Raw genomic sequence first — 19,533 nt, 5'->3', positions numbered from 1 at the left:
ATATTTTATTTCCTGCTTATTTGGCGCAGATTTCAATTTTATCTGCATTTAGATTATGTATAACAACTTTTCCTGACATAGCAATTTAGGCCCAATAAGAGCCAAACAAAGAAATCACAAAAAAGGTAATGAATAGTTGTAGGTTTACAACAATTTGAATAGTGAATAATTTTGAGTGCCATTATCATCTGAAAAAAAAAAAATGGATTCATAACATGGAAATGGAAGAAAATACCCAATACTTTGTACACAAACCTATGGAATCACAACCCTCCTGACACAACGTGACGTCATCATTACCAGGCGACGTGGGGGTTCTCAATCGAAGCGTACTTTGGAGGAGCAGTTTCTTTGATTTTTATTTATTATTTTTAACTATTGGAAGGAGATATATTTAATATTTTTGGTATATTTGTATTGTATGAATCATTACCTTTATTTTGATATATGATTGTTTTTACACCGGTCAGGGTCTTTAAGCAAAATACCATCTCTCCATACAACAGCAAAGCTAATGGCAAAGCAGAGTCTGCTGTCAAGACTGCAAAAAGACTACTTACAAGATGCAAGGATACTGGAGATGATGTTTGATCTAGCCTTACTCAACATTCCCCTACACAAGGTATCCATAGTAGTCCAGTCCAGAGATTCATTGGTCGTCGGACTCGTACTTTCCTCCCCACTTCGACTCGGTTGCTTGCACCTGATCGCAACCCACAGGCTGATCGTGAGAGACTGAAAGAAAGCCAGAAACGTCAAGCAAAGTATTTCGACAGAGATACAAGAAAGTTGAAAGATCTCTCACCAGGAGCAATAGTAAGAGTCAAGCCATTCAACAATGACAAGAAGTGGAAGAAATCAGTTATCCGTAAGAAACTGGATGACCGTTCCTATGAAGTTCGCTGTGAGGGCCAGGTTCTCAGAAGGAACAGAGAACACCTCAGAGCCACATCTGAACCACAAGATGTAAAGTACACTGGTCCTGCTCTTTACAACTGGAGACGTTCTGATGGTAATCCTCAACCAGGGGGGCGTTTCATCAATATTTTCGTCCGACAAGTTGTCAGATCTGACAACTTTCATGGATTCTGATTGGTTGAGAAGCACTGTTACTATAGTAACTGTCGGATAAAACAGGACTTGTCGGATAAAACGTCCGACAAGTCCTTTCATGAAACGCTCCCCTGATGTACCAACTACTGAGCGCCATACTTCCCATACCAGGACCCAGATATCCCAGACCGCGGATATCAACAGACCAAAGAAGGAAAGAAAGTGAATGCTGAAATTTTATAAACAAACTGAATACTAACATTTCTTAAACAACTTCTTGCTTATTTTTAACTCAGGCAAATTTTGAAGTCAGAACAGAACCAACAACCAACTCATCTATCAAATCGTCTTTCTGGACTTATTTTTATTTTGTGAAATCAACCTGGACAAATTAACCTGGACTCTTAAAAACATTTTGTTTGCAACTGGAAGAACTGTTTTGAACTCAATTCTTATTTTTTTGCAAGTATTATATTTGTGCAACTTCAAAAAATGTGAAAGTCTCATAAACTGGTATTTTGGACATATATTTTGGAAACATTTTACATACATTCAATTGTTTGGTTTAAAATTGATATTTTTAAATTATATGCATTCTTTCTAGCACAAAGCTCAAAGAAGGGAGGATGTTACAATATCTGCATGTTTATGAGATTTGAGGAGCATGTAATGATCCTGCCAAAAGAAGGCGCTACAAACCTTTAGTACTTATTAAATGCTACTCTCTTGACTATACAGAAGCTGTGTTATTCTGTTTGATTCTGACTCATAATTTAACTTGAAACAATTATAACTATTGAATTCCTATTTTTAGTGTAATGCAAAGACAAACAAGAAGGCTCCAAAATATAAAATGTCCGGACACCCGACCCCCCATCCTAAATTTAAATTTTGTTTTAATGTAAATATTAAGGAATCTTTTCCTCGGTTAAATTTTTCGAGATAAAAGTAAGATCAATATATTTTTAAAAATGACAAGTTAGGAACTCGACTTGTGACAGTGAACAGTGCACCACCGATTGTGTTTGTGTTCTGTGTTTTGTAATTGAATTTTCAATCATGATTCATGTTGCTGCTTATATTTGAGAATCAACATTTAACACACTCTTAGATCCGTCTTGTTTCTTGAGCCAGTGGGTGTTTTTGTCTCACCTGCATAGCAGAGTGAGACTAGAGGCGCCGCTTTTCCGACGGCGGCGGCGTCAACACCAAATCTTAACCTGAGGTTAAGTTTTTGAAATGACAGCATAACTTACAAAGTATATGGACCTAGTTCATGAAACTTGGCCATAAGGTTAATAAAGTATTACTGAACATCCTGCCTGAGTTTCATGTCACATGACCAAGGTCAAAGGTCATTTAGTGTCAATGAACTTTGGCAGAATTGGGGGTATCTGTTGAATTACCATCATAACTGAAAGTTTATGGATCTGATTCATGAAACTTAGACATAATAGTAATCAAGTTTAACTGAACATCCTGTGCAAGTTTCAGGTCACATGATCAAGGTCAAAGGTCATTTATGGTCAATGAACTTTGGCCAAATTGGGGTATTTGTTGAATTACAGCCATAACTTTGAAAGTGTGTTGGTCTAGTTCATGAAACTTATACATAAGGTTAATCAAGTATCACTGAAAATCCTGCGTGAGTTTCATGTCACATGACCAAGGTCAAAGGTCATTTAGGGTCAATGAACTTTGGCAGAATTGGGGGTATCTGTTGAATTACCATCATAACTAAAAGTTTATGGATCTGATTCATGAAACTTAGACATAATAGTAATCAAGTTTTACTGAACATCCTGTGCAAGTTTCAGGTCACATGATCAAGGTCAAAGGTCATTTAGGGTCAATGAACTTTGGCCAAATTGGGGTATTTGTTGAATTACAGCCATAACTTTGAAAGTGTGTTGGTCTAGTTCATAAAACTTGGACATAAGAGTAATCAAGTATCACTGAACATCCTGTGCACATTTTAGGTCACATGACCAAGGTCAAAGGTCAATGAAATTTGGCCATAAATGGGGTATATGTCGAATTACCATCATAACTTTGAAAGTTGTTGGATCTGATTCATGAAACTTGGACATAAGAGTAATCAAGTATCACTGAACATCCTGTGCTAGTTTCATGTCATATGATCAAGGTCAAAGGTCATGTAAGGTCAAAGAACTTTGGCCACGTTGGGGGTATTTGTTGAATTGCCATCATATCTCTATAGTGTATTGGTCTAGTTCATAAAACATGGAAATAAGAGCAACCAAGTATCACTGAACATCTTGTGCGAGTTATAGTAGTTTTCAAAATCAGCACTGCTGCTATATTGAATCGCGTGATGCAGGTGAGACGGCCAGAGGCATTCCACTTGTTTTTTCTTCTGGCACATCCAAACATTCAAAGTCTACTTATTCTCATAACCTGTTTTACTATCAATAGGCCCCATTGCTTCATTATCTTATGAACATTACTCCTTGTTATTGCAGGTCATGGAAGACTTTGTGAAATCAGTTGCCAATTCCGTCTACACAAAGAGCTCAGAGGATGTCCAATTTGTTGGGGACAGAATCAACGAAGGATTTTGGTTCAGTGAAAGACAGTGTTTCCACTTTGAAGGAAATAACAGAATTACAGGAAATGCAGATCATTTTCAGGTAATTTTTGAGAACTGAAAAAATATCAGGAATTAGTGGAAATCAGAAAATTACAATTAAAGTACAATTAAACATAGCAACTTTCTATATTCATGTTATAAGAATTTTTTGCCTCATACGTAGCTCGCAGGCCGCTAGCATTTTGTAATTTTGTTGCTTTATTTCTAAAAAGTGCATTCAACAAAAAAGGTTGTATTCTTTGATTTTGGTCTCTTAGACAAAGTTTAGTCTTGCTTTGTTAATGTGCGATTTTCGCTAAAAATAAAGTTTGAAAATTCCAGGAAATATCTGAATTTCAGGAAGGTTTCTAGTCAGTTTCTGTAAAAAAAAATTTTTTGATCTGAGGGGAAACACTGACTGATGAAACTGAAAGATGTCAATCGCAATGCATCAGGGGTCCTGTTTCGTAAGGACTTGTTATAATAACAAATGCACAATTTCTACCACAAGTTTACCATCAGCCAATCAAATTGAAGGGTTTCTTTAGCTTTGAACTGTTATTGTAAATTTGTTATTATTCAATTCGATTTTTTAATTCAGTTTATTTTTTTCAGTATAAAAACAATACAAGTAGTACAAACATGAAATAAATCAGACATAGACATAAATAAAGTATTATACTGAAAGAAAGGGTAGCAGCCAAAAAGAAATTAACCTTATGTACGGCCGACCCAAATAAAATAACATATTTGAACAATTAAAGTAGAAAAAGAGAAAGAATTACCCAACTTACCCAAACAATCAAAATATCAATTAAGTAGAAAATGAATAAGTAGTGATGATTTTGTATTTACAATTCGTCCTAAAAACTTTAAGAGAGCAACTGTCCTCAAGTTCCTTTGATAAAGTATTCCAAATTAATGGTCCCCTATAAAAAAATGAATTTTGAAATAATTAGTGTTCTTACTTTAGGAATATGAAAATCATTATTGCCCCTGGTTGTATAATTATGTACATTATGATTTAAAATAAAATAATTACATATTGACTGAGGTGAAAGATACTTATAAAAATTATGAATAAAAATTGCAGTTTAATAATTATAAATGTTGTAAAATTGTAAAATCCTCTGAGACTTAAAAATTGGTTCTGTATGAGCATAAAAATATGAATGGTTAACAAGTCTTATTGCACATTTTTTAAGTTTCAAAATTCTATCTAGGTGTAAATAAGAAGCACTGCCCCAGGCAAGAATACTGTAACTTAAAAAAGGTGCAACAAGTGCGTAATAAATATTTCGTTAAACAGTAATTGGATAATTGCGTAATCTGTACAAAATGCTTATGATTTTATAAATTCTATTACAAATCAATATGAGGAACCCATAGCAATTTACTGTCAATTATAATACCAAGAAATTAGACTTGCAATGCCTTTGCAACACTAGCATTTGCTAATTGCTCCTGCAGATTTTTAATATATATTTATTTATTTGTAAAAACATATACTGTGTTTTAGAAATATTTACAGATAATTTATTAATGGTCAACCAAGAAGTCACCTTCTTTAATTCACTATTAAATTGCACTTACAGAACATCAATATTATCATGTGACATCAAAATATTTGTATCATCGGCAAATAAAATATATTTCAATTTCACATTGCACAAATCATTTACATGTATATACAAAGTAAATTAAAGTGGCCAGAGGATAGAACCTTGGGGCACTTCACACCTTATGTCCTTGTAATTAGATTGTTGACTATTTAAAGTTACAAATAGTTGTCTATGACATTGTTTAAAAGAAAAAGATCAAAAATGTTTCCCCTTATTCCTTTTTTTCATGAGTATTCTATGGTCAAGTGTGTTAAACGCTTTCTGTAAATCTAAAAACAAGCCAATTGATACACCTTTCATTTCGATAACACTATTAATACTTTGAATAAAATGAAGTAATGCTGAAGATGTGGAATACCCCACCCAAAAGTTAGTGAACCCCACTGGAAATTAAACAATTTGAAGTGTTCACGTTCTGTCATGTTTCAGATATTTATTTGCGACGTCAGGTGACGAAATATCACATTCAATACAACTTGTTTCTCTGGGCTTGCCGAACATTGTAGTGTTGTTGTCTACATTCAACATTCAGGAGTGCATTTTGTGGTTTCGTTCACTAACTTTTGTGCACACTGTTCATTTGGGGCCAAAAGTCCACATACACTTGGTGTAAACTTATTTGATGTAAATAGATTTATACGCCTTTTGGTGGACTCTGAAAAGCATAGTGACAAGTTTTAGATTTTTAAAATTTTCCAAAAATAGAACTATGCATAGAAAATCTGAGATGTATAGGAACCTGGCTTAACGAGTAAATGTGCATATTGTTTAAAGATTTGGTCACCCTAATTGCTATGATTTGACTTTTAGGACAGTATGTAAATATCTCAGTGCTATTTGGACACCATGCCCACGTCAGCAGGTTTTGCTCAAAAAGTTCATAAAATATGATTCTGAGAGTCTCAAAATTTCCATTAAATATATGGTCTTCATAAGACTCTGACTGTAGTATAATTAGTATCAAATTATGCTGAAATGTCACATTTTTGGCCCCAATTTCATGAAAATATTTATATATGTTTATCACTTTTTTATGTGACTTCCTTTTTATGCTCTTTTTGTTTTTTACAGACTCTTGTATACAGAAGCCATCTCAATATTATACAGACATAAAGATCAATTTGAATACACACCATGAGAAAGTAGATAGGCCTTCTACCATGTACAAGGGAATGTCCACCCCAACAAAAAAAGTTTATTTGAAATGAGAGAGGAGAATCACGTAAGCTCAATGCTGAAAATTTCATTAAAATCTGATAAAAAAATAAGAAAGCTATGACATTTTAAAGTTTTGCTAATATATGTATGTAAATGAAATAATTGATGACGTCAGCCACTCGCTAAATTTCTTTTGTATTTTATTTTGAAAAATATTAAATATCTTAGAACCACTGGTTGAACCCGTGGCGTATGCAGATTTCCTGTATATGGGCAATTCCATATATTTGTAAGTCCAACCCAGACCTGCCAACCAGTACGTTTTGGCGTAATTAGTCCGTTTTTGCAACCAAAATACTGCAGTACGATTGTTCTTGAAAAAATATGTTTTTGTAAAAAAAAAAACAAATCTGGTTTTTAGATCAATGTAATTTCAGGTAACTCTTTTTTTTTTCAATCATTTTGTTAAAACCAGGGTGAGATATGCACATGTTTAAATGTTGTTTTTTTCATCTGCAAGAGCATTGTGCATTTTATTATGAAATACATTTTTACGACAGTCTGTAATGTTCTCAAAGGACCAAGATTTGGTCAGTTTATGAAGTGAAGTAAGACTTGAGAAAAATGGCGGTTGGACGTATAAAAATGTTGATCATTTTAAGGAATCGCCCATATATTACGCTTCATTTACTGAGTAAAAATTAAAAATCCAACGCTGATAATGTGTTTTCATCACAATGCTCCAGAGTGATGCCTATTGCCATGGTTGAGCATGCTATTTTATTCTTGAATCTGCTGTTTTAAGCAGTGGACTCAGCCATCGCAACAAGTTCATATCTGGAAATGGTGTAGGCATAAATGTTTACTAAGTGTAGTCGAGAATCCATGTAGTTTATCTCAGACTTTGGATGGGTAGAAACAATCTAGTTTTTATTTCCTTCATTGGTCTCCTTGTATTCTGGTATCAAACAAACTCCTTGAAACATTCAACAGGTTTGTGCAATTATTTATCTCAGAGTTTAGAAGGGCAGAGGCATCAATCAATTTTTCTTTCATTTATGCTTTTGCTTTATACAGTGGGGCGTTGACTTGCATTCTGAACACGAGGCCTTCTTGGTTTGTCACAGTGGGAACATCCCTGTCTTTGTAGTGTACTACCCCAAGGATATCAAACCTTTCTATGCTAGGCTGAATAGCGACGACAAAAATGGTGAGTAGCTGGTTTAACTTATTTCAATAACACTTAGCTGAAATCATATCATTTAACCCTTAATAAATGGGTCAATTTGACCCCCCCCCCTCTTAACAAATTTCATCGGTATGCCGGCGAGCGAAATTTTTTCAAAGTGCCGCTCACTGACTTTTTACTTTCAAGTCTTGCACATCTTTTGAAACCAAATTTGCAATGCCCGGGTACGCGGTTCCGAAATTACACAATATTTTGTAAGCGTATGTCGGTCCCATAATTGCACAAAAACTTGGCTACGTGGACAAAGTCATGGCAAGTTGTGTTTTTCAACCGAAAATCAGAAAAATATGAGTTTAGTTGGTTTAGATAGATTTATTTATGTTATTTATGATCGCAAAAGTGTCCCCGACGAAGTTCAATAAAAAAATATATAAATAACATAAGAATAAAAAAACAAGAAGATACATAGGAAATTAATTGATTTTCTGCAATTTTTTTGAAGACTTTTGTTAGAAATGTAAAAATCTATATATTCACCAATAATTAGCATTCTACTAGTTGATCAATTGAGTTAAAGGCAAAAAATTTCATACTCTTATTTGCATATTTAATTAATAAAAAAAAAGCAATTAATTTTTTGAAAATTTTACCAGACAGTCTTGTAGTTTACATCCAGGTCTACACGCGTGCAAATTTTTGCGGCGATCGCGCAATCAACGGTCGAGATCTGGGGGGGGGGGACTCAATATGACAAGTGTAAGTTTGTCTGAAATAGCCTAGTTAAGATAGGGTTAAATTCATTTTAAAATTGGCAAGTTTAAATTTCTATCTAATCTGCCCCAACAAAAAGTTAGGCTGAATATTCATGAAAATCTGATGTAATAAATTAAAAATAAAAATAGTTGTATGCTCATCCTGGTCATTATGCAAATGAGGGAACTAATGACAATGCTCATTTCAACAGTTTCTTATATGAAATATGAAATATCTCAATTTTCTCAGCATTATAATGTGAAACAATACTAGTGACTTTTCCTTAAATGTGTGGAATTGTCATTGTTATCTATTGTGATTTGATGAAAAGTCTATCTTTTGTCAAATCCGCAAAAAATGAATAATGTTTAATTCAAAGAATGAAATATTAAAGAAAAGTAAATGTGCATTATCATTTACTCTAAAATTTGCATTTCACTGTTTTGTACAAAATAAGTGAAATAGAAAAATATAACTTTCTTATTTTGCGCCTAAGTTTGATGAAATTTTCAGTGTTATGCTCATTTGACTTTTCTCTTCTGGACTTGACTTATAATGGAATATGTGTCCCAGTTAAAGACTGAGTAGAAGAGCCTTGTCTTACAAAGATCTGTGATTGATCCGATTAATCACAACTAGTAAAGTGCATTTCATAATTCTTTATACAGGGGTCCGTTGCAGAAAGAGTTGCGTTTAAACGCAAGTCAAAAATCAATTGCAAGTCCCAAATGCACGCTGTTGATTAGTTGAAAATCAAGTTGCGCATGATGACGCACGATTTATTGCAACTCTTTCTGTTGATTAGCAGTTATTTGCCAAGACGTTGCTGCTTGTAGAAGTATATGTCATATTTAAAAAATATTTGGAAATTACACCTGCGTTATAGATGTTGGGGTCGCTGGCTTGCCATAGTTGTGAAGGGACCCAGGTGTACAATGAAAACAAATCACTTTATGACAAGTACGATGCCTGGGGGCGTTTCATGAAAGGACTTGTCGGACATTTTATCCGACAGTTAGCATAGGAACAGTGCCTCTCAGCCAATCAAAATCATGGAAAGATGTCAGATCTGACAACTTGTCGGATGAAAATATTGATGAAACGCTCCCCTGGATTGCCTGGTAATCTTAACGTAGGACAGGATTTTAAAAATTCAACCCCCCCCCCCCTCCCCTGAGCTGCCAGACGCTGATTGTGCTAGCACCATGACAGTTTGTAAAATGGTAGTGTACGATGTAATTTTCAAGGCTTTATATACTTATTCCAAAATAATAAGATTTTACCTGATATGATTTTTTTTTAATTTAAAGATTATTGTGTTCTACTCAAAAGCACAAATACAACCGAACACAGTCTTTTATACATGTACTTTACAGCATACGTATGATGATGTGTTCCAGCATAGAATACAACACGTGTGACTACAGTACTTCACGACTACAAATTCATTTTCAATGTTTTACTCCAGGCAGCAGCTGTAGATCTGTTTGTTCCGAAAGTAGGCGAGTTGATCAGTGGTAGCTTGAGAGAGGAACGTCTTGATGATTCCAGCATAGAATAAAGCACCTGGGACTTCAGGATTCTAATTACCAATGGTATGTAGAGCAAGATCCCAGCTCCAGCAACATTGAAGCTAAAGCCTGGCTCTTGCCTTTGGGCAATTCCATAAGATATGTACGTCCGAACCCCTATATGTGGGACCGTCATGACATTTTCTGTCTCTGATTTCTTGTTCTTTAGACAGTCTTTATGCTCTCAAATGACTGTGACTTGGTCAGTTTTTAAATGTGGAGTAAGACTTTAGAAAAATTGGGGTCACACTACAAAATGGTTGATCATTTATGGAATTGCAATGGTTTCTAAAGCACCTTTGAGAATTCATGCCTTAATATATAAAAGCTCTTCCGGGTAAATTGCCACTAGGTCTCCACCTAATTTGTATACTTTCTATTTGGTCTCATTCTCGATGGTCCAGCAATATTCCATTTGGTCTACAACCAGTTCGTCTACTGCCCTCTTATTATCTCCTATTGCATTTACCACAAAGTCTAGTTCACATTGAGGCTACCCTACCTCTTTCATCCATAAACCACTCAGTCTGTATAATTAGGTAAACTGTTAATGAACAAAATTTTCATTTAACAAAGTGCAAAAGAAGTAGGTAAATGCAGGTGTGGATCCAGGATTTTCCAAAGGAGGGGGCCGGGGAGTTTTTTCTAAGGAAAATTTTGACAAGCCAAAAATAAAAAAGGTTTTCAACCACAAATTAAGGATATTTCTTGCCCGAAAAAAGTTGACAAGCAAAATAAAAGAAAAAAAAGGTTTTCAACCACAAATTAAGGATATTTCTCTTATCAAAAGGGGGGCCCCCTGTGCTCCCCTCTGGATCCGTGTCTGGGTAAACGGAGTAGAAATATGACCATCTGGGTATTGGACTAGAGGACAGATAGACCAAGTGAGTATTAGACCAAATGATAGTTCTATCAAGAGGCAATTAGATCAACTTGTTCGTAGATCAATTGGATTTAGCCTATGTGGTATTATAATCTCTTAAGGCGACTGCACACCTTACGATTGGTCTGCAACTGGATTTCAGAATAAAATGTAGTAGAATTTGATGCAAATATTGAGACTTGGAATATCTTACTGTGCAATGTTCTAAATCGTACGAATACCTATATCCAAATCTGTGACTATGCTATCATCCTTCTAAGAATAAAAGCAAATTTAATATCTAGTCGCAATGACGTCATAGCAGTCATACGTTTGGCTAAGATTTTAAACTAATTTGGCCTTTACCCCAAAATAAAGGTTCGCATTCTTTCAAAATTGTTATATTAGTATTCTTTCAATTGATTTTAACCTCAAATAAATGATGTTCCATTCACATTTTCAGAAAATGAGCCAGCCTTCACTGCCACAACACTACTAAGATCCTGCCTCGCACTACACTATCTAGAATGACGCAAAGCACTTTGCATTGAATTTGAAAATTCCAAGAATTAAACTTATCTTATTTCAAGTTGAGCCCAATGCCATTAAGAGTACTGAAATAAAAATCCTGCTTTGCTTGCAAGCCTTGTGGTCGGAATTGAGTCCACAGTGTATTTTAATAGTGGCAGCAAATTTGGAATTGACTTTGTTTTAATTCATAGAGGGAACCTCCAACTACACTGGAATTTTGATTTTGGTATTAATAAATTATTAAGAACTTTGATTTTAAAGGTCTTATAGGTTGGTGGCAAAAAAATTACATGTAGAAGTGAATTTGCTTAATTCTTACAGGGAAGCTCGAACTATACTGGAATTTCGATTTCAGTATTCATAAATTATACAGAGCTTTTATGGGTTGGAATTTTCATATCAAGTTCTATTGCAATTTCATTGACGCAACGGAGTGTGCAGTGTACGCCTGGCTTAACGATTAAATACCTGCTTTTGTTTCTCCAGGGATCTAGATTTAAGACGCTTTGGAACAGTTCCCCACTGTTGCTTTGGACTTGTGTATGAGTGCCTGCTCGGGTACTTACTTGGTGTGGACCACATACGAGATGTCATTCCCTTCCCACGATTCCCTGGCTCCTGCCCTCTCTGATGGTAGCTCCGCACAGCTGTCAAACTTCTTTATGGGGACGTCTTCCGATCGTGGTGTAATGGTGCTGATTTTACCCAAATGATAAGAAAGGATGATGAATGTCTGCTAGCAACCACAGGACAGATGGCTTTGCATCCTTGCAGAGGGACCTGGACATGAGGATCAAGGAAACCAGGAAGGGGGGGGGGTGTTTTACAAAGATTTAAGTGTGATTTATGGGGTGTTGCAAGAAACTTGCAGTTGATCGCAAGATAGTTTTTGGACCACAAATCAATGGAAAGTTACCCTTTTCATTGCAATTTTGCAATGATTGCAAATATTTCCCTGCAACACCCCCTAAGAGTCGCACTTAAATGTCAGTTGCGCACTTTATGTGCACTACCGTGTGCTAGCGTTTAAGCATGACTCCAAGTCACTCTTATCTTTTGTGAATCGTCCATCAGGACCTAGGCCTCGCATCAAACACAGGAATCTGTGTTACGAAGATCACTGTCCTACCATTGCGCGCTACCATTGGGAATGTTTCTTGGAACAAATAGTTATTTTCACTGACTAATTCTCTCTAAGCAAATCAGATACAAGGAATATGGTAGCTTATAACAGGGGACTGTTTCATCAAGATTTTTGTCCGACAAGTTGTCAGATCTGAAATCTTTCCTTGAATTTGATTGGCTGAGAAGCGGTGTTACTGTGGTAACTGTCGGATAAAACAGGACTTGTCGGATAAAACGTCCAATAAGTCCTTTCATGAAATGCTCCCCAGAAGTCAGTAAAGTCCAAGCGCACACTATGCGATCCGATACAACACATTTTTTAATGAATCGCATTTTGCATTAAACATGAGAGTGCCAAGGAGTAAAAGTATTTCATTTGAAGTCAGGCATGAATGTTAGGAATAATAAAGTTATCATTTTGCTTTGCCTGGCATGCTCTGTGGTCGGAGTAATGTCTAAATTGGCTTCAAGTCGCATTCAATTACAATAGTCAGGCTTTACACGACTTTACAATACATAGAAAGATATTTATTAAAAAATCTAACTAAAAAAACAATGATTTGGGGGCATTTCATGTGAAGGCCTCCAAATGCAGCCTTTTTCTTAAAAATCCCTGAAATCTTGTGTAAAGTGAATGGGTGCGTAGACATGTGGCTCCATTGTTATGTTTAATCTGAAAATGACTTGCCGATGTTTTTTTCCAAGAAAATCGTATATTTCTCCCAAATTCTCATGAGATTTCAACTGTAAATTTACTTGAAAATAAAGAAAAATCATGATTAATATTCATTAAAAAATGTTTAGGTGCGCAGACATGGCTCCCCCCCCCCCCTCAATCAAAAGTGAATGTAGTCTAACTACTTCAGACTCTGCATCATGCATTTTGTGGAAAATCAAAGGTCTTTGCCTGCAGACTACTAAAGGCTTTGAAGAAGTTAGTGCAATATTATACAGATAATGCATGGCTCAGTGCATTGGGTCAGCATGCGATAACACATTGTCTGGAAACCAATACATTTATGTCAATGGGTCATCAACATCATTGCCCTTTTGTGACCTTGGATTATCACAGTTTTTAAGGGTAAATGAAAAAAAGGGGGAAAAATTTATATTTCAAAGTCGGAAATTCAATACTCCTGGAATATTGCATTGCATAATGCAGGCAATATCTAGTTAACATAGGAGATTTCAGTCATATTAATCCAAGTAAATCTACACCAAGAGTCATATATATGTTTTATCCAATATGGGACTTAATGCGCATTTGCTACTCATGAACCCATTTTATATTTTTTATGTAGACTTTTGTGTAGCAGGAGCAGGTCCAAGCTATTTTCTCTTCGCTTACAGTTAAAACATCTGAATTATCAGTTATTTCATTAGTAGATGCAAACTCTGTTAGGCATGGTTACTAGGAGTCAATAAGTTGTGCATTGGTTAGAAATGATTTGCAAGTATTTTGAGGGCTTTGAATTATGATCATTTCTAGAATTAGGCTGAGTATTTGTGATTTAAAAAGCCTGTCTTCAGTTTTGGAAAAGGCTAAAAAATGTGAATTATACTTGATCATCCTACATTTTGATTGTAAGACTTTGAAGTAGCTGATTAATCTTTTTTTTTCAACCCCCAATTCTCGGACAATTTGAATATTCAAACCAAACATGTCTAGTGCCCTCTATCAGTGATATTTTGTGTTCCTATAAAAGGTCTCTTTGAACATTTAGTCTTACAAAAGGAGCTACATTCGCAAAGATTATGTCCTAAAATCTTCAGTCCAATCCATGCTTTGGAATAGGTTAACAAATATTTAAACCTCATAGTTTATTTTGACCGGGCACCCAATCAAAATGCATTGTCATGTACATGTAAAATGGCAATTTTTATCAATAGCCTCCACATCTGAAAATTTTAGGGCATACACATTCATATAGCCTCGTGATGAATTGCAATTACCATAGTGACATTTTGGTGGATTTACCAAGACTAAAAACAGGCTTTATGTTAGTTTGTAATTTTCTATCAGCGAAGTTGTGATTTGTGATTATTTTGTGTTGACTAGTCTGCAAAAGTGGATCCAAAGGTTTTCCAGAGTTTTTGCCGTTTGAGTTTTATCTCTGGTTTTTTACCCTGGACCTGCTTGTCGTAGAATTTTTTAACACAAAATTTTCACTCCCCTGCACATCAGGGTCAAATGTCACATAGGTCATTATTCTAAAATTAGGTTAGGTTTGCAATATATTCTCGGTCTGGCAGTGGCGGGGCTATAACATTTGATTGCATGAAGTCAATGATCCATGTTCCCATTAATATATGGTGCCTGTTATGTGCTTTTCTCTTTGTTAAGTAAAAGGTCCAAGAGTATTTAGGCCTGTTTAGGAAGTACTTTAATATAAATCATTAGATTGTTTTAGAAAAATATATGCAGAGTTGCCAATTAGTAGGATTTTTAAGGGGAAATCGACACTAAATAAGGTTTTTCCCCTAGAAATAAGATTTTTGAAACTTGTAATAATGATAGTTTTTAGTATGCTTCATTTTCTCAAAAGTTTAAAGAAAAATAAGATTGTAGGCTTGACGATAAGATAAAAATGAATAAATAATAGGATTTTTTTCACAATGTAGGTTAGCAGCTCTGTATATGGCACTATCGAGACAATTCCCAGAAGTGTTTCACAAGTAGCTGAAATCAGTCTCAAAGTTGTGCTATCATGTTAACATGCACATGATACTGTATGTAATGTGGAGCTTCATTGATTCATACAGAGAAGAGCTCGTTCTCTGAGCATGATCCAACCAATGAAGTTTTTGTATTTTCCAAACAAGTGAATATTCAAAAACAATTTGTAGTCATACTTTCATCTTTGTGAAACACCTCTGTGATTTGTCTCGTTTGTCGCATGTAATGTCAGATAGCTTGGACCTGCCTTACAGTGTACGATTGTCTGTACTACTTGCTTCGCATTCAGGATTTTACCTTTCTTTCTTGAACAAAACTGTAAGACCAGCAGCCAAGAAGTTTCGTTCAAGTTGGAGGACTGTAGCAGCTGACCTCATTGATTGATGGTGGTAGGCCCGACACCTCACAAACATGGCTTCCTGTCTGGTTTAAGCCGGGATCTTCTTGTCAGAATCACACAATATGTGATGTCACTACCAAGAGTTCTATTTTTCAGCGTGCAGAGGAGGGCACTTGACACTGCTGTGCATGACATACAGCTTCCATAATGTAAGTGCTTTATTGATGATTTCAATGATATTTTGTGTAGCCGAAAGTATGGGAGACAATGTACATGATTTTCCAGCAGTTATTACTGAAGATATTCATTAGTTTGGAAATATTGGGCAGCATTATTACCCACACTGGGCTTTTATTTACATTAAGCCTCGATCGCACTTTTCAAATTCACGACGTTCTCTTTAATCTTTGGAATGATATTCTTTTCATGAAAATCTATCAAAACGATACCATCCCTGAAAGCAATTTTGATGAATTTGTAGGGACTTAAAAACTCCCAATTGCTCTCCTCCCCTAGTGTTTAACTTTCCCCTCTCCTCTTCTACAATGTAATACTTGCATTATCTGTTGATCCATTGATTGCCGTCTTTCTTCATATACCTCTCAGCACTATCTGCTCTAGCTGCTGTTCTAAATTCATCTTTGTTTCACACTGTTGCAACATAACATCTGCTATGACTGATATAATAATGAGCTAATATGACAAAGAAATCATTTAAAAAGGAAATTGATATATGTTTACAGACTATGATATCATTGTTTTTTTATTAGTTGCCAAGACATGATAGAGCAGCGTGAATTATTTTGCAATCAAATCCCTTTTTCTGTACCTATTGTTTTTTGGACGGACCAATTGGAATTATTTTTTCTAAATGTTTGGTCCAATCCCCATTCACCATGAACCTAATTTTTTTCTTTTTCAAAAATGCCGAGTGTGTATCCATGATGTAAACACAGAGTGCGAGAGATCTAGCCAGACCTGTGTTGGATGATAATGATATTGTGATGAAGGTGGCTTCTCAATATCGGTTCGTCTGCAAAAAAAACAAAAAGACAAAAACAATAAAACATGAAGACAAACCTTTTGTCTTCTATACTAAACTTTGGATAAAAAGTCAAACCTTTTTATGGGGATTGTGTGCTTCAATGGTTTTCCACAACTTCGCCTCCAATCACTACAAGACAAGTAAGACTGGAATCTAGTTTTAGAAGTGCAATGTCAAATTTTATGTCTATCTTGCCAGCATTTGCTATTTACTTTTTACAAGCCTTGACTGCTCTAGTGTTTCTAGTTGACCATTTGTGTTGGGCCTTTTGCACATTTGTCAAATATATTGGATGGAGCAGTTTAGCTAAGACGGCTTTGAGCTTCGTCGCAGTAATCAAGGTCCATCAAGAATCGGTTTGCACTACAAACAAGCAAAGAGAGGAACTGTTGACCTATGTTTGAAGAGAGGTCTGCTGACTTCCGGAGTAATGTTTCAATTGCATGTGATATTTTTGTATTTGGTGTTTGAATGTCTGATGTTGAAGTAATCCTAAGGTATTCTCTGACCAAGAGGATTAGTGTTTTTCAGCCTATTTGTTGGTATCCATTGCTCTTCAAAACATGCAAGTTGCATATTATCAGTTAGTAATTCAAATGGTGACATCTGATGAGGGATCTGTGCCTTTGATTGTTTTACTAAAATACATGGTGCTTTACAGGTGGTCTAAATGATATTCCTTGCATCGTTTGGTAAACATTACAGCATTTTGATCTGCATGGCTCTTGCTATCTGCTGATTGCCATCTAGACTCTGGAATTCATCCACATTTCAGTCTGTGGGTGAGGCAGTGATCCACCAGATTCTCAACATTCTTGGACCCGTTTCATAAAGGACTTGCAGCTGTGGTAACTTTGTCATTATGGCAACTACCATGGTAACCTTGATTCTGATTGGCTGCTGAGCCCAGTTACCATGGTAGATGCCATTATGGCAAAGTTACAACAGTTGCAAGTCCTTTATGAAACAGGCCCCTGAATTCTCCATTTTCCATTCTTTCCATCTTTGTTTAATCATTGCATCGCCCAGTAGTTTTTTCCCCAGGGAATGAGAGTTGCATTTATTCACTTGGCTGAATTAAAAATGGGTTGCTGTATTTGTTGAGGTATTTGATAGAACTTGGCATATCTGAGTTGGTTGATCTGCAGGATGTTTCATAAAGCGGTTCGTAAGTTAAGAGCGACTTTAAGAATGACTGGCGAACCTTTCTTACACGCTTATATCACCAATGAATATTGAATGGTGCATATTTTCCACAAGAAAGGATCACCAGTCATTATTAAAGACGCTCTTAATTTATGAACAGCTTTATGAAACACCCATCTGGTCCTCTTTCAAATGTACATTATCTCCTGTGCTTTGAAAAATTTATTCAGTCCAAACCAGAGCTGATTAGACAAACCTAATTGTAGAGGATTGTGACATTGCATACGGTAAGGAGCCAGACTGGGATATCTCTTCAAGACCCGAGAGTTCTGACCATGGTGATCAATGAATGATGCTTGTAATTCCTTGAAGAGCCTCATCAGCATCCGCAATTGGTGCCATTATAATGATGAAGTTAGGGCGAATGAGTCTTTGAGACTTGACCATGTTATTGTATTGGATTGTCATACCTTGAATAGCCTCGGCAACATTCTCACATGGATCGATAATTATGGCAAGGACGCAGGGGCCCTCTAGCATAACCCAGTTTTGATGAGATGTAATTGAAAGGCTTCTACTAGATTGTTACAATGGTTTCCGACATCGGTCTGGTAGAAGTTTGGGAAATTCTATTTGGTGCTGTCCTTGAAATTTGACATTCCTTCTGGAAGATTGGTACAGTTGGCTTTCACTTTTGCCTAAAGAAGTAGATTCCTGCGTCAAGTCTGAAAGGAGATGTGGAAATTTTTGTCTGGTGCTGCTTCTGAAATTCCTTCTTACTCATCTTTCGACTGAAAAGAGTGTTTCCTACATTAATTCTGGAAGGAGTTATGGACATTTATTGGATGCCGTCTCATAAATTTGACATTGCACTTCACTACTAGGGAACATGCATTGTACTGTGATGATTGAGGGTGCATTGTGGGATATAAAGTGCACTTCCTCGGGACGAGTCTATCTTGAGGGTTCAACCTGTTAGATCTAGATTTACAATATCTTATCATTCTGAATGCAATAGCTCTATCTCTCAAAATTTCTGTGGAAGAAGTGATGGATGCATACGCAAACCATTTGGTTCTGGTATGGTGGTGAATAAATGAAGGGGAAACAATGAAAACAAAGAAAGCAAAACAAAACAAAAGAAAAAAAACATCAGATGTTTGTTTTCCCTATTGGTTTATTTCTAAAAATCAACCAAAAATGCAGTGTTCATTGAAGTTCATATAAACAACTGTATTATGTACAGAAAAACGGTGCATTTATTTGCAAAATTGTTCTAATACTCCCGAATTTCTCAGGATGCTGCTTATCTGAAAATAATAGCCCCCCAAAAAAAAAAAATAAGTAAATAGATAAATAATAATAACAAAAAATAAGTAAATAAATAACTAAATAGTAATAATGATAATAATAATATAATAAATAGATAAATACAAAATAGATTGAAATGAAAAAAAAATAATTGAAAAAAATATGCAATGATACATTTATTGAAAATGAAAAATATTTGGAAAAACAATACGGTTTAATGAAATTATTTAGAACATTTTAGATATCAGTCATGTGTTTAAATGTTGATATAGTGTGAAACAAAGGTAGGTTGGCAGAAATGGGGAGCATTTCATGGAGGATTTGTCAGTGATTTTCACTAATTAGCTCTCAGCCAATCAGATGCAAGAATTATCAGAAGCTTATATCATCTGTTGGTGAAAGTCACTGACAGAAATCTCTGTGAAACACTCCCTGAGATGGATAGCACAGGGAGGTATGGAGATACCACAATCAGTGGATAAACTGGTAAACCTGTAGAAAGAAGAGGGGGGAATAGGAGGGGGCAGATGAAAGAAAATTAGATGGCTTTGTTCTACGGT

The 19,533-nt window shown here is 35.6% G+C and overlaps 1 long non-coding RNA gene across 2 annotated transcripts; it reads left to right on the top strand.

Annotated features, from left to right (window-relative positions):
• Nucleotides 1-3,532: 3,532 nt before the first annotated feature.
• Nucleotides 3,533-18,991, top strand: LOC135153535 (uncharacterized). 2 transcript variants are annotated; one of them, XR_010292936.1, is made up of 4 exons: nt 3,533-3,704; nt 7,501-7,633; nt 9,834-9,960; nt 11,816-18,775. It is a non-coding gene; the product is annotated as an uncharacterized LOC135153535 (long non-coding RNA). The 2 variants fall into 2 exon arrangements; XR_010292935.1 differs by lacking the exons at nt 3,533-3,704; nt 7,501-7,633 and adding an exon at nt 9,504-9,588 and having other exon boundaries at nt 11,816-18,991.
• The last annotated feature ends 542 nt before the right edge of the window (nt 18,992-19,533 follow it).

The sequence above is a fragment of the Lytechinus pictus genome, chromosome 3 (assembly GCF_037042905.1).
Source record: "Lytechinus pictus isolate F3 Inbred chromosome 3, Lp3.0, whole genome shotgun sequence".
Taxonomy (NCBI): Eukaryota; Metazoa; Echinodermata; class Echinoidea; order Temnopleuroida; family Toxopneustidae; genus Lytechinus; species Lytechinus pictus.
The sequence above is the reverse complement of the archived record's forward strand: the minus strand, read 5'-3'. Positions and strand labels throughout refer to the sequence as shown.